A 15,315-nucleotide genomic window follows, 5' to 3' on the forward strand; every position below is an offset into this window, starting at 1 on the left:
ATCCTCAGAAATGGAAGAAGATAGACATGTCAAAGATCCAATTCTATGAGTGTAATGAATATGGGCACTTTATGAGGAATTTTCCTAAACTCAAGAAGCATAACAAGAAGAGAAAAGAAACAAATGAATCCCATATAACCAAATAAATAGAAGAACCTAAAAAATAATAAGTCAAAGAAAGAAGAAGTGGTATACCTCCACTATTAGAAAGTGTCTCACTCACCTAGCCTATTGATCAAGTTACAAAATCAAGAAGGAAGCATCACAATTATAATAGGATGCATTGTTGCATAAAGAAATATGACATCATCATATAAGCATGACATAGCCAAATTATAAGTCTATGTGGTTAAAGAAGTCATCATGATAGAAAGGAAGTAACTCATGGCCTCTTCATTGAAAGCATAAAAGGATATCTAAAGTGGTTGAACATATGGTTGGACAAAGTCATCTATAAATATAGAAGATAAATAAAGGCCATCATACATCATCGTTATTAGAAATAAGCATTTGTAGAATAAGGATCATCGAGATCCTCCATGATAATCTTTAGAAGAAGGTCCACCCCTACTATGAAGAAAGAAAGTGCCTCGCAGATAGTCCACATTCCTCCTTGTGTGGGATCCATTGGTAAGGTATGATCACAAAGATGTGTAGCATGTTAATTTGTTTGAAGTACTTTCATCTTCAAGAAAGGAAAGGAAGTTTCTAGAAGGAAGTTTAGATGACCAAAAAGGAGGACGAGGTATGTATATATTTGATATATAAAATCATGTCATCACATAGTTTCAAATGAAATAGGTAGAATGCTCTAATTCATGAGCGTGATAAAATAAAAAGGGACTCTTCCTTAGGAATGATATATGAAGTTATGAAGGCAATGTACCTTGAACTATTCCACATATTGACAAAGATGAAATCAACATGATATGACCTCATGAACAATAAGAGGTGGTGGATGACTATGGTTTCTATAATAAATGAACTATTTGTAGAAGATCTTGAGGAAGAAATATGTGTAAAAGAAGAGTAAGATGTATCTATAGTCACATGAGATAAGATAAGGAATCAACATCTGATATTGATTGGAAAGTTTATTTATGATATATCTATGGAAAAGGTATGAAGAACCTGATAATTCTGAAAACGAAGGAAACCCTTAATAATGAATTTCTTGGAGATAGATTCATACATGTGCAAGATGTTGATGTTATAAGAAGTTGATGTCATGATGAAAGGTCGTCTTAAAAAGGTAACTTTTATTTATTGTTCATTTTGATTTTTGAGAAATCATCTGGTTGGGTTGAAACATGGCTACTGAAAGAGAGTTGTAGAAGTCACCTACAATTAATACTCATTTGATTAGATGGAATATCCTAAAAGAAACATGATTTGGAAAAGGTGGTTGTATGAAGGATAGTCATATGTGGGCTAGAATATCACTTTCCAATGAAGAGAAGGATTACATGATTATTGGTTAAACACTATGGTTTGTTGAATAGAAAGTGATGTAGAAGATGGTCAATGAACTATAAATAAGCTATGAGAAAGAATGACCCATGATGAAGAAGTTGAAGTTCATGACATGATGCAGAAAGAGGAGCCCTACAAGTATTAGATAGTACCATGATCTCCACCAAAGAATAGATAGTTGATGTTGGAAACTAGTCTCTAATTAAAAGAGAGCTTGGGAAATTCCATGGTTAAGATGAAGCTTGGGTATATTCCTTTTATAGGAATGAGTATCTCCTCCCTAGTTGAGAGGGAGAGATAGATGCATCATTATTTTCTTCATGTTATGAATAAAGAATAGAGGATTAGGTAAGCATCTGAGATTGATTCTGATACTCTTTGAGGATGTGGTAGGGCATTCAATAGGCAAGAGTAGTTGAAGAGGAAATTTCTTTAGGATGTGTTATTCCAAGATAGGAATGGTCCTAAAAGGACATACCTTTTGAACATCCAAATGGGGTATATTCCTTAAGAGACAATGAAGATGGTGTCTATCAGTCATTGGCTCGTCAACATTGTGCTCTGATCTTGTGGAGAGATAGAGTTATTAGTTAAGGCCTTTTTATGTGACAATGTTGGTTGGTATGATGGGATGCTATAAGATAAGTTGAAATAATAGCTTATGATATGGCTTACCAATATGACTCTTCTAATGAGAATTCTAAAGCATGAGAATGTCCAAGTACCTTATATAGATTATGAATACCTCGCTAGTTAAGAGGGAGTGTTGAAATGTGTAACTAGGTTCGGTCTTCATAATGTCTAATGTAATCATGATTTGATGAAAATAGAAAAAAAAACTTATATTATTATTATTTTGAAGCATGGGTTTCATGCTCAAGATCATTTTATTTATAGGTCAAGCACCCATTGTGTGATTCTAGGGATTTTTCATAAAGTCTAGGAGTCAATTGAGTCATTGTAATATGTAAGACCCCTTTGGGCATCTCGTATCATGTAAAAGAAATTTATTTGAGTCATAAAATACCTCCAAGAAAATTCAACCTAGCTACAACAAGTTGGCCTACATGAAATATCAAGTCAGCCCCATGGACGAAATTTGTACCCCTGGAAATCCTATATATATGCGGCATTCTACTTCATTTGAAGGACACTTTCAATACATATGAAGAGGCAAAAGAAGAATTTAAATCTAAAAAGGAAGAAGTTATAAGGAAATAAAAGTTTAAGGAGGAAGCTAGAATAGAATTTCTTGGGTCTCTCTTTCTCTCTCATGTGCAATGAAATTCTGAAATTGTTGGGGTCGAAGTTATAAGTTTCTAGAAAAGTTGTTGGGATAAAAGTTGTTGGAAAATTTATTGGGATCAAAGTTGTTGGAAAATTTGTTTGGGTCGAAGTTGTTGGAAAATTTGTTGGGGTTAAAGTTACTGGAAATTTGTTGGGGTCAAAATTGCTGGAGAAGTTGCTAGAAGGTCGAAGTTTGTTGCGGCAAGAGGAAAGCTCATTAAGAAGGAAGGTTAACTTGGTATTGGAGGGGTCTTGGTCAAGGGTAATAGGTCTTGGAATTCATCATTTGAATTTCTATAAGAGAAGAGTTCTTGTGGGATTTCCTCTCAAGAGGAGATGTTTTAGCCCTCACTTATAGCCTATATCTCATGTCCTCTTGTCTCATTGTTCTTCATTATTTGGTAGTTTTTTTATGATAGAAAACACCATAATAAACAAGTGAAATAGGAAGCTAATCCATTTAAGTAAAAAAACATCACAAGAAATTATCAAAAGCAAGAGAAATCACCCTAATTTTGCTTCCCTTCAGTTCTCAACATTGATATGGCATCATGTGCTGGCTATTGATAAGTATTTCTCAAAGTAAAAAAGAGAATTGTTTGAAACAAGGACTAGTTTAGAGTGTTGACTATTTTGTTGTAGTTCATCTCATTGAACCTGAGATTCAAGTTAGAGAAATTTAGTTTTATCTCATGATCTTGTAAGAAAGTTAGACATTAGTAAGAGTTACTTTGTCTATAGTGACTATTATCGACAATTTAAAGTAGTAAGAGTATTAACTAACTTTAATAACTCATCAATTTGAGCCATTTTTTAAACAATTAAAACTTAATAAATGAAGGACGTTCATTGTTGGTGTTTAGATATGGGCTATATATTCAATCCCTTCCACATTTACTGTCAATCTGGGGTTTGTTAATTATTTCAAGGTTATTGTGCAAAATATATGTCGGCCACAGGTTCCCTAACCAGTATTGAGAATTTACAAAATACAAGGCCCAACAAATGCTACAAATTGAGTAACAACAAAGTAAATAGCATTAAAATCAACCTAGAGTATCAACAATTAGAAATCACAGCAAGATTATAAAACAATAAAGAAAGAACAATAATTACAAAGCATTAATAGCATAACCAAAACGCATACTTATTCACACGATTAAATCCAACAACACCTCATCAAGAGAGTGGGCCCAACTCTCTGATCAGGGTTGTGGCGAAGAGTTAGAAATCACACGAGATTATAGAAGATTGGAATTCGCATTAACCAAAAGGAATTATGATTAAAGTTCTATTGCTACACGTTCCAAAGGAAAAAAATCCGTTCTTCTCCTCTAAGCCTTACCTATAAATTTTATCGTTACATGAATAGAAATTAACAAACTCAGAAATTATGGCAATCATGCCTTCCACAAATATACAATGATTGTTTAGATAGAAACAGAATGCAAAGATAGCAGTGAGAGTCAATTTATCATCTCCTCATAAGTTGAGCAATTTTATCAATCGCATCCTTGAAAAACATTTCCAACCCATTAACAACATCACACTGACTTGTATTTCGCTAAGAATCACCCGACGTGATTTTGCAAGAGAATTCAGTCAACAATCCATCTAATCATCATTCCCCTAGGACTATGCTTCATTAATTAACATTTCAACAAGACATTCCAATTTAATATACCTTGGTTGATTTGAGATATAAATCGACCTCATACAAGTTATGAAATGGATAAAAAGTAACAGGTAAAGGTGAGTAAAAAATAGGTAATTTTATCAGCCAACATCTCCCCCCAACTGGCTTGGTTGCATGTCCTCATGAAAATTGTTTCCTGCGCAGATCAGGTCTATACCCACTATGACTGGCATGAAGCTAAATAAGATCATATTTTTTTTCCATATCAGTCCCAGGGAGCTTAAACCCATATGTATGAATGACATCATTCCACCAGTCTTCATCCACAACATAAGCTAGTCCATGATCAAAAGGCTGCCAAATAATAGGAAATTGGAACCTTAACCCCAGCCAACAAACTCCACAATGATTTATGCAAGCAATGTAGCGTGGAATTCTCCCCAATTCTCTAACAAAATTGGGTGCCCTAAAGGGTTCTTGTACCCGCACTACTGACAATGAGAGAATCCAACGCTTTTGACAAGCATGTTATGGAACCAGCTCAAGAAAAGATAGAAAAGAAAGATCAACGCCTTAGAATTCAGCCTCTTCGAGGGGGCAACCTCCTTTACATTACATAAATGAACAATTCTTGGATGATACAAATGACAAAACCTCCTTTCTATATATAGGAGTCTAAGGAGTCACAATATAATCCAGCCGACCTAACAATAATAATATAAAGCCACAAAAATAACAATAGAGGGATTCTAAGGGGCACAGAAATAACAATATGGGGGTAATAGGGGCACAACAATATAAATAAGGGGTATAACTACAATAGTAATGGGGTAATCACTAGTATTATAGGGACCCAACATGCCCCTCTCCTTCAAAAAGTGTTGTCCTCAACGCTTGAGCAGTTCTGGATACTTCTGCATAAAATTATCATCCTCCCATGTGGAATCTTCAGCGGATAAGTTCTTCCACTTGATAAGATACTCTGAAATTGATCGATTTCGTAGCTGTCGAGTTCTTGTTTCTGTGACTGCTTCCGGTTCCAATATAATTTTTCCTTCCTCTTCAATTTCTGGCAATATTGTTTGAACTGGGAGCTTGTCGCCTATAACCTTCTTTAAACATGAAACATGGAAAACTGGGTGCAATCGAGAAGCTGCAGGAAGCTCCAATTTGTATGCCATAGTACCAATCTTTTCAACACCTTGTACGGACCATAATACTTTGGTGATAATTTATTATCCTTCTTAGCTTGCTTTAGGGACATTTGCTTATATGGTTGTAGCCGTAGGAATACCCAATCACCTACATCAAAACTTCTTTCACTGCGATGTTGATCTGCCTGTTGTTTCATTCTATTTTGTGCCAACACGAGGTTATCCTTTAAGAGTTGGAGGACTTGTTGTTGATGTTCGATGTGATGTTCCACTGCCTGAACCTTAGAATTTTCTCTTAAATATGATGTGATTGATGGTGGTTGATACCCATAAAGTGCCATAAATGGGGTCATTTTTGTTGCTGTATGGAAGGAAGTGTTATACCACCATTCAGCCAGAGGCAACCATTTGACCCATTGTGTCTGTTTATCAGATACAAAGCAACGAAGATATCCTTCCAAACATTTGTTTACTATCTCAGTTTGCCCATCAGATTGAGGATGATAAGATGAGCTATGAGCTAACTGAGTACCAAGACAAGAAAATAATTCTGTCCAAAAATTTCCAGTGAAAATGGGATCTCTGTCACTTACAATAATCTTTGGGTTTCCATGTAGCTTTTGAACTGTTTCCATAAATGCAGTAGAAACTGTACTGGCTTTAAATGGATGTGATAATGCACAAAAGTGTGCATACTTGGTAAGTCTGTCAACTACCACCATGATGACACTCTTTCCCTCAGACTTGGGTAAACCTGTGATAAAATCCATTGAAACCTCCTCCCAACGTTTGCTTGGAATGGATAAAGGTTGTAATAGACCCGGTGTCTTAATTGTTTCAACTTTATTTTGTTGGCAAACCAAACATTCCGCCACAAACTTTTGAATATCTGATTTAAGGCCATCCCAAAAAAATTCCTTCTTAACCCTGTGGTAAGTTTTTAAAAATCCTGAGTGCCCTCCTAAGGGAGAAGTGTGCAATTCCATAAGAATCTTTTGTTTTAGCTGGGAATTCTTACAGAGGTATAAGCGATCTTTGTACCATAACGAATCATTTTGCCAGCTAAATGTATCAGAAGTACTGGAATCTTGTTGTAGCTTTCGAATAAGTGCCCACACTTCTTCGTCATTCTTCCATTCCTCCTTTGCTTCGTTTATCCAATCTGGTTGGATAATAGAAATGGCACACAACAATGCTTCCACATCCTCATCCTTTCTTGAGAGTGCATCTGCCACCACATTTTGCTTCCCTTTTTTGTAGATGATTTCAAAGTCATAACCCAACATCTTTGTGACCCACTTTTGTTGCTCTTCAGAGGATAATCTTTGTTCTAAAAAGTATTTAAGGCTATCATGATCCGTTTTTACCTTGAAGTGTCTTCCCATTAGGTAGGGTCGCCATTTCTTAAGTGCATGGAGTATTGCCAACATTTCCTTCTCATAAATAGCTTTGCTTAAAAACTTTCCCTTGATTGGACGACTTTCAAAAGCAATGGGTCTTTCATCTTGCATTAGAACAGCACCAATTCCATTTCCTGAAGCATCACATTCCACAATAAAGGTTTTTGTGAAGTCCGGTGTAGCTAAGACCGGTGCTTGGCACATTGCCTCTTTAAGATGTTCAAAGGCCTTTGTTGCTTCCGGAGTCCATGAAAATGAATCTTTCTTCAATAATGTTGTTAGAGGTGCTGCTATTCTCCCATAATTCTTAACAAACTTGCGATAATACCCTGTCAACCCAAGAAATCCTCGCAGATGCTTTATGGATGTGGGGATTTTCCATTCCTTAATGGCTTTAATTTTGCTAGGGTCTACCTTAACTCCTTCATGAGATACAATATGACCCAAATATTCCACCTCCTGGACTCCAAAGAAACATTTGGATCTTTTTGCATATAATTGTTTCTCCTCCAATAGTTGTAGCACCTTGTCAACATGTTCAACATGATCCTTCCAAGACTTGCTGTAGATTAGTATATCATCAAAAAATACTAACACAAATTTTCTAAGGAATGGTTTGAAAATTGAATTCATCAAACCTTGAAATGTTGAAGGTGCATTGGTAAGGCCAAAAGGCATGACCAAAAATTCATAATGACCCTCATGAGTTCTAAATGCCGTTTTCGGAATGTCTTCAATCTTCATTCTGATTTGATGATATCCCGAACGAAGATCCAACTTGGTGAAGTAAATTGATCCATGCAATTCATCCAGTAATTCATCAATGACAGGAATGGGGAACTTATCTTTAATAGTGAGCTTGTTGAGCTCCCTATAATCTGGACACATGCGCCATGATCCATCCTTCTTGTGCACCAATACTACTGGAGCTGAGAAAGAACTTTGACTCGGTTGAATTATACCAGCCTCTAGCATTTCTGCAACCATACGTTCAATTTCACTTTTTTGGACATATGGATATCTGTACGGCCTGATGTTTGGAGGAACACTTCCTGGAATCAGATGAATAGCATGATCATGATCACGCATAGGTGGGAGACCTTTGGGAGTCTCAAATACCTTGGAATGATTGTCCAGGACTTTTTGGAGATCTGGAGAAATAGATGATTCCAATGTGGAAACATCTAGCGAACATAATTGTGCAATTACACCTCTTTGCTCCTTTTTTAGAAGCTTTGTCATGCCATTAGAGCTGATTATCTTTCCTGGTTTCCCTGCAATACCCCTTAATTCAACTTCCTTTCCTTCCACAGAAAATTTCATGAAAAGTTCTTGAAAATTAAAAGCTATTGTACCCAAGGATTGTAGCCATTGGACTCCTAGTACAACATCAGCACCTCCCATTGGAATGGAAAGCATTGGGCTAGTCAATACATATTCTCCCATGGATAGCTTGATATTATGGCACTTTCCAGAACAATTTATTGTTCCTCCATTTGCAATCATCACTTGACACTCTGGTGCTGGATATAGGAAGCAATTCAATTCTTTTGCTACCCTACAATGAATAAAATTGTGGGTGCTTCCTGAATCAATCAACACTATTACCTTTTTCTTCTTGATTTGTCCTTCTATCTTGATGGTTTGAGGAGTGGTAATTCCCGCCAATGCATTACAAGATATGGTCGGATTTATTTGTTCTTCATCTAGGCTTTGTTCCTGGAATATATCCTCTTCTTTTGACCTTTCTTGCTCCTTTTCTTCTTCCTCTTCACAATCTATGTAGAATAATTTCTTCTCAGCACACTTATGACCTTTTGTGTATTTGCTATCACAATTGTAACAAAGCCCTTTTGCTCTTTTTTCTTCCAATTGTTGTGGTGTCAACCTTGTAGGTTGTGGAAGACTATGGGCAACAACACTTCCGTCTTTATAGTTGTGAATGGTATGCTTCCTAGTTGCCATAATTTTGCTTTCCATTTTTCTTGCTAACCTGAATGCCTTCTCTAATGAATCAGGTTCCCAAAGGCGCACATCATGTTGGATATTATCCTTTAAAGACCCTATGAACACATCAATCCTATGCTCCTCTGGAATATCTTTTACCCTTATGTTCAATTTTTGGAACTCCTCAATGTGCTCCATTATTGAACCCTTTTGTTTGAGACTTATCAATTGGCTAAAAAAAGTGTTGCTTTTTGTATCCTCATAATGTGCTATCAATTCTTCCGTAAAAATTGCCCAAGTGATAAATTGTTTACGAGAGCAAAGCCATTGATACCATACAAACTGATTTGGTTCCAAATATAAAGTTGCCATACGTACCTTTTGTGTGTTTTGCACATTATTGAGATCGAAGAATTGCTCCATCTGTAATATCCATGTGGCGGGATCCTTGCCATCAAACTTCCTCATATCGATTTTTGGAATATGGTGGGTCTTCGATCCAACATTAGAGTCTATGGAATCATGATTAACATTTCTTTTGTTCACATCATGAGTTTCCTTTACAACCTTTTCACCATTAGTAATTATTTCTTGTAGAAAATTTGTCAAATCTGTCTTCAAATCTGCCATGTCTGTCTTCAAATCTGTCCTCAAATCTGTCTTCAGATCATCCATCTTAGCTTCCATTCCCTTTATCTTAGATTCCACGCCATTTATCTTAGATTCCACGCCATTTATCTTAGCATCTGTTAGCTTTTGTGAGCGTGACATTTGTTGCACTTGTTCTTGTAATTTTGATATATCATGTAGCATTTCTTCCTCTTCTTCATGAGTCATGCTAGAGCTTTCAGGTTCCTTACTAGGTGTTTGCATTTTCTTTCCTCGGGGCATCAGTTACCGATAATAATGCTTTACTATGCCCTTTGAATTCCTTCAAACCAAGCTTATGCAAAAATTAAAAAAAAACTACACACATTTTTTTCACTTTGTAGAAGCCTGATATTGAATCTGATGTATCTCTGTAATTTTGAATCATCCAGTTCTGAAACTATGACCTGTAGTAGCCTTCTATGTCCTCTTTCCAATGCCACTAGTCTGATCCAAATTGGATTCTCCAAGAAAGAGTTATGCACAATCTCCCACAGTGACCTGATTATAGACTAGTTCAGTAGAGCGAACTTGTATGAAGTGCCACGTGTCACTGTTTCAACCTTTGACTCTGAAAAATATATACAAGAAAACTACAGTCCGTCCTCTTTCTGTACCTTCTTACGAAATTTCAATCCGATGCTCAGAAAGAAAGTTATGACGATTTTCCCTAGGTCACCTGTTTTGAATGTAATTCAGGAGTCTGCAAAAAGACCAACTTCCTCAGATCATATCTCCGAAAATATCGCGCGAAAAGCTCTGAAATTTGAATCCAAGGTTCAGCGCGATGTCTTCTCAAATGGGTTTTTTTTCGACTTCTGAAACGTCACAGAAAAAAAGTTATAGCGAAAATGCCACGATGACCTGTTTGGAGCAGCGAAACCCTAGAATCCAAAGCTCTGATACCAAATGTTATGAAACCAGCTCAAGAAAAGATAGAAAAGAAAGATCAACGCCTTAGAATTCAGCCTCTTCGAGGGGGCAACCTCCTTTACATTACATAAATGAACAATTCTTGGATGATACAAATGACAAAACCTCCTTTCTATATATAGGAGTCTAAGGAGTCACAATATAATCCAGCCGACCTAACAATAATAATATAAAGCCACAAAAATAACAATAGAGGGATTCTAAGGGGCACAGAAATAAAAATATGGGGGTAATAGGGGCACAACAATATAAATAAGGGGTATAACTACAATAGTAATGGGGTAATCACTAGTATTATAGGGACCCAACAAAGCATCCTTGGCTTCTTTCTGAAAAGTGAAAATATGTCTTGTGCACATGTCGACACACCATCATTGTGTCCTGATCATCCATTCTTTTCATCCTTCTAGTTTGAGAGACTGATGATGTTTAGTAAAAATGTTGCCAAATTGGAAATGCTCCATTTTTACCATTAATGGGCGATTTTCCTAGTTTTCCTCGAATGTATCATGGGCCTTTTTTTATTTGACTTGATTAATCACAAAAGATGTAAAATCTCTCAAATGAATATCTACTACAAATGGTACTAGATTGAATAACTGATCAGTTCTTAGGATATAATCATCCATGTATAATTCACATAGAAAATGTTCGTTAATATGATCGTTAACTCTCAGAATCCTCAGCAATTGCATGGGATATTCTATGTTGTGACTTTACTCCTGGTGATTACTTTTCCAAAACAAAAAAACAAAAAAAACCTTTCATGAAGGAAAAGGGCGTAACAGTTAGCAAGGGGCCTACATGGCATTATTTGTTGCGTTAAGGTGAACATCTCATCCTTATCAGTTGTCAGTAACTGAACTTGTCCCTACAACTCCTTGATTTTCTTATACATATTTTATTTTTGTTGTTTAGCCTTTTTTATCTGAGTTGTATAATCATAAACAACCCTAGCTGCATTCTCCCGAATATCCTTTATTTCTTTCCAATGGGCCTCCGTGGGAATTGACCCACACTGGAAACTGAAAGTATTCGCCTTCCATTTCTATACTTTTTCCGCTAAACTAAACTCCCGAGCTTCTTCAAGATAGAGTGTATTAGTTTTTTTAGATGCTGAGGTCACCTCCTTATACTTTGTCTGTACTGCAACTGAAAATGTCTCGTCGGTTTCAGGGGTTGTGGTTTCTCGGTTAGTATTAATTTTTCGCTTTCCTTTTTCCCATTTTCACAACCACATCACCCATTTCCTCAATTTGGTAATTTATATCTTCAACTGGATGGTTTCTTTGAACATTAGTCGGTACTGGCACTGAATGGGAGCTTTCCTTTCCGTCTATCTCGGGGCTGGTACTAGTCCTTATGGAGTAGTATCAGCAAACTCATCAACTGGCTCATGTTTTACCATGACTTTCTCCATTTGTTCAAATGTCGGTACTCGTGGGGCGGCATCGACACATTCTTCTATAGACTTTGGCACTACCAATTTCCTTCTATTTGTTCAAAAGTCAGTACTGGTTCTTTCTGAAGCTGATATTGGTTCTTGTGGAACAATATCAGCAATAATCTCCTCCTCCAATTGTTTTGAATTCAACACTGGTTCTTGTGGAGCGTGTCAACCACAACTTCTTCTCATATTCGCTCAAAAACTAATACTGGTTCTTGTGGAGCAGTATCAATGGCCACCTCTAATTCCATTTTCTCTGAGGCGTATAATGGTTCTTGTGGAGCAATATTAATCGAGACCTCTTCTTCCATTTTCTCAGGAGCTGATATTGGTTGTTGTGGAGAAGTATCAGCAAAAACCTCTTCCTCCATTTGTTTGGAAGCTGATATTGGTTCTTCTAGGGTAATATCAGCAACAACCTCTTCTTCCATTTGTTCAAAATCTTATACTAGTTGTTGTGGGGCACTATCATCAACAACCTCTTCTTCAATTTGTTCAGAATTTTATACTAGTTGTTGTGGGGTAGTATCAGCAACAACTTCTTCTTCAATTTGCTCTGACATCGATCTTCCATTTGCTATGACATCGATACTGGTTCTTGTGGAGCAATATGAATGGCAATCTCTTCTTCCACTTTCAAAATCTGATATTGGTTCTTGTGGAGAAGTATCAGCAACAACCCCTTCTTCTACTTGTCTTGAGGCCAACACTGGTTCTTGTGGACAACATCGACAGAAACCCCTTCTTCCACTTTTTTTGGCGTTGAAACTAGTTATTATGGAGCAGTGTCGACAAAATCTCCTTATTCTTCTACAATCACCTCTACGAACTTCAATTTGGGAGGAAATATTTCTTCTCTCATCACATGGGTAGGAGAACAGAATTTCCTCAATCCTCTCGACAGGGAGGCCATAAGTGGAGAACGAGGGGTAGCAGCTTCAGTTTCCATTCTACCAACATCCTCTGTTTTAGTCTCCTGAATTCCTACCCCATTTCCCAAATCATCTTGTTGGTCTCTCATTTCTTCATCCCCTTTTTCCTCTACCTCCTCTGGTATTTGCTCCATTACTTCCTGTTCAAGCAATTCCTCTTCTAACTTTACAGGCATCATGGCTACAAATTCTTGTTCTGATAGCTCAACCAGTTGTTGCCAAGTCACAGGAGTCTATAGCAAGGCATGAATTACCAGTAATCTGACGAGCCCATGATTCGTAAGGACAGCCAACACCTGGCGTGAATGACGCGCAGACCGGGCCATCAAATTGTAGATTATTCGAAAGGAAGAATGGAATATTTATGGAATGCATCGGGTGAAATCAGAGACAAACTAGGAGATTAAAATGATATTTAAATAGGGTAGAAAAATTACCTTCATAGGTGATATATCCCATTAAGAAGTATGCAACCTATGCCCAAGGCTGTGGCAGCGATTTTCGGCCATAACCGTTCCCTTTTTGCATCACATTCTTCCTGCCTATAGGAATAGCTCTACAAATTATGGCACGGGAACTCTTCTGGTAAACCACTTATGTTTGTCCTGTGGAAACCCATTGACAATCGTAATAACTTCCTCAGTTACTTTCATTTCCATTCCAAAGACCCTAGAGCAATTCCCTTCTAGATTTAGCGCAAACTCAATTGTCACCCCTTCATCAAACCCATGTAACCTCTCAAAGTAAGTATGCCAACCTGCATTTTGGAATATATGTCGTACTTTCGGTCGACGTTGAACCTGCTCTATGTTTTCTAGTTCATGTCTAATATCTTGGCCACCCATTATTCATGCCAGTTACTCTATATTAGCACTAAGAGTAGCAACAAGTCATTAAGGGGACGGTTAACCGATAAAATATGTGGTAACAGGGGTGATGGTAAAGGAGGTGAATCTGGGTAAAAGTTATGGTAAAATTAGCAATAAATATGATAATAATTATGGTAATTATTCCAATACATTGGAAATGCCCGCATTTTAATGCTGGCGTGCATATTCGTACATAATGCAATTTCCAATGAACATGGGTATATGTGAAGGGTACGGGTAAGGATACGATCTGAGTGCGTAATGATGCCATATTAATGGTATGATTGGATGATTTAAATGAGGTATGATAATAATGATAAATGGTATCGTTATTATTAAATACGATAATCTCACGCCACCCCACCCGGCACCAACTAAGGTATGGTTGTCTTCAACCCTGATTGGTCATGTCATTAATGAAATGTCAATTAAATTCACAGATTCATTTGGGGACGTACCTAATGACTTACCTTAGTGGAGTATTAGCATTGGTGGAGTAATAGCACCAGTGGAGTATCAGCGTCAGTGAAGTATCAGCGCAAATGGAGTATTAGCATCAATGGAGTAACAACACCAGTGGAGTATCAACATCAGTGAAGTATCAGCGCCAGTGGAGTATCACCATTGATGGAGTAACAGCACCAATGGAGTATCAGTAAGGGAAAAAGAGTTTCAAGTGGAGTAGCAACAGGGGAAAGGGAAAAGTGTTGTATAAGGGAAAAAGAGAGCTAAAAATGGAATAGCAGTAGGGGAAAGGGAAAAGTGTTGTATAAGGGAAGAAAAGAGAGTTTCAAATGGAGTAGCAGTAGGGAAAGGGAAAAGTGGTGTATAAGAGAAAAAGAGAGAACTACAAATGGAGTAGAAAAAGAACTCAACTTCATTTTATGTGTGTGTGTGTGTGTGTGTGTGTGTGTGTTTATTTATTTATTATCTCTTCTTCTTTTTTATATTCAATATGAGGTGGAGAGGAAGAATTTTCTGCACAAATGATTTCAAAACTAGAATCATCATAAATTTGTCTAATAAAGGAGTCCCTAGAGGTCAGACGGTGATACAACCTAAGGCGATGTTCGTTTGCAAGTAAAGGAGTATGTGCATCATCTATTGTTATAATTTTAATAGTTCCATCATCAAACATTGTGTCAACCTCATATGGACCCATCCATCTTGAGCAAATCTTTCCTTTAAAATCCTTGAATCGGGAATCAGAGTAGTGCTTGTTGACGGTGCTGGACCTGCCAACATGTAAGGGGATCTCCCCGGTAATAAGTCCCAATGAGACCTCAGACCGTTTGGTGTAGGAGTCCCAACAGTGGGTCGTATAGCAATGCCTTGACCACAATTTCGCACAGAGACAAGTAAGATAACTTTGTTAGTAGCAAGGGTGCGATCGTTGCGGTGAGTCAAGGAAGGTGCATGAGAGGTTCTAACACATGTGCGTTGAGATGAGTGCGCCTTGTTATCACCCAGAATTTTTCCCTAGAAGTTATAAGAAGAAGGAAAAGATCGAGGTAACCACAAACCAATCTTTTAAGTATAGGCTCTAGCCAACCTATGACTCAGAGAGGGCTCTCTCTATATGTTTTAGC

This window comes from Pinus tabuliformis, chromosome 8, assembly GCF_031772625.1.
Source record: "Pinus tabuliformis cultivar Carrire ecotype Pingquan chromosome 8, CPIR1, whole genome shotgun sequence".
Taxonomy (NCBI): domain Eukaryota; kingdom Viridiplantae; phylum Streptophyta; class Pinopsida; order Pinales; family Pinaceae; genus Pinus; species Pinus tabuliformis.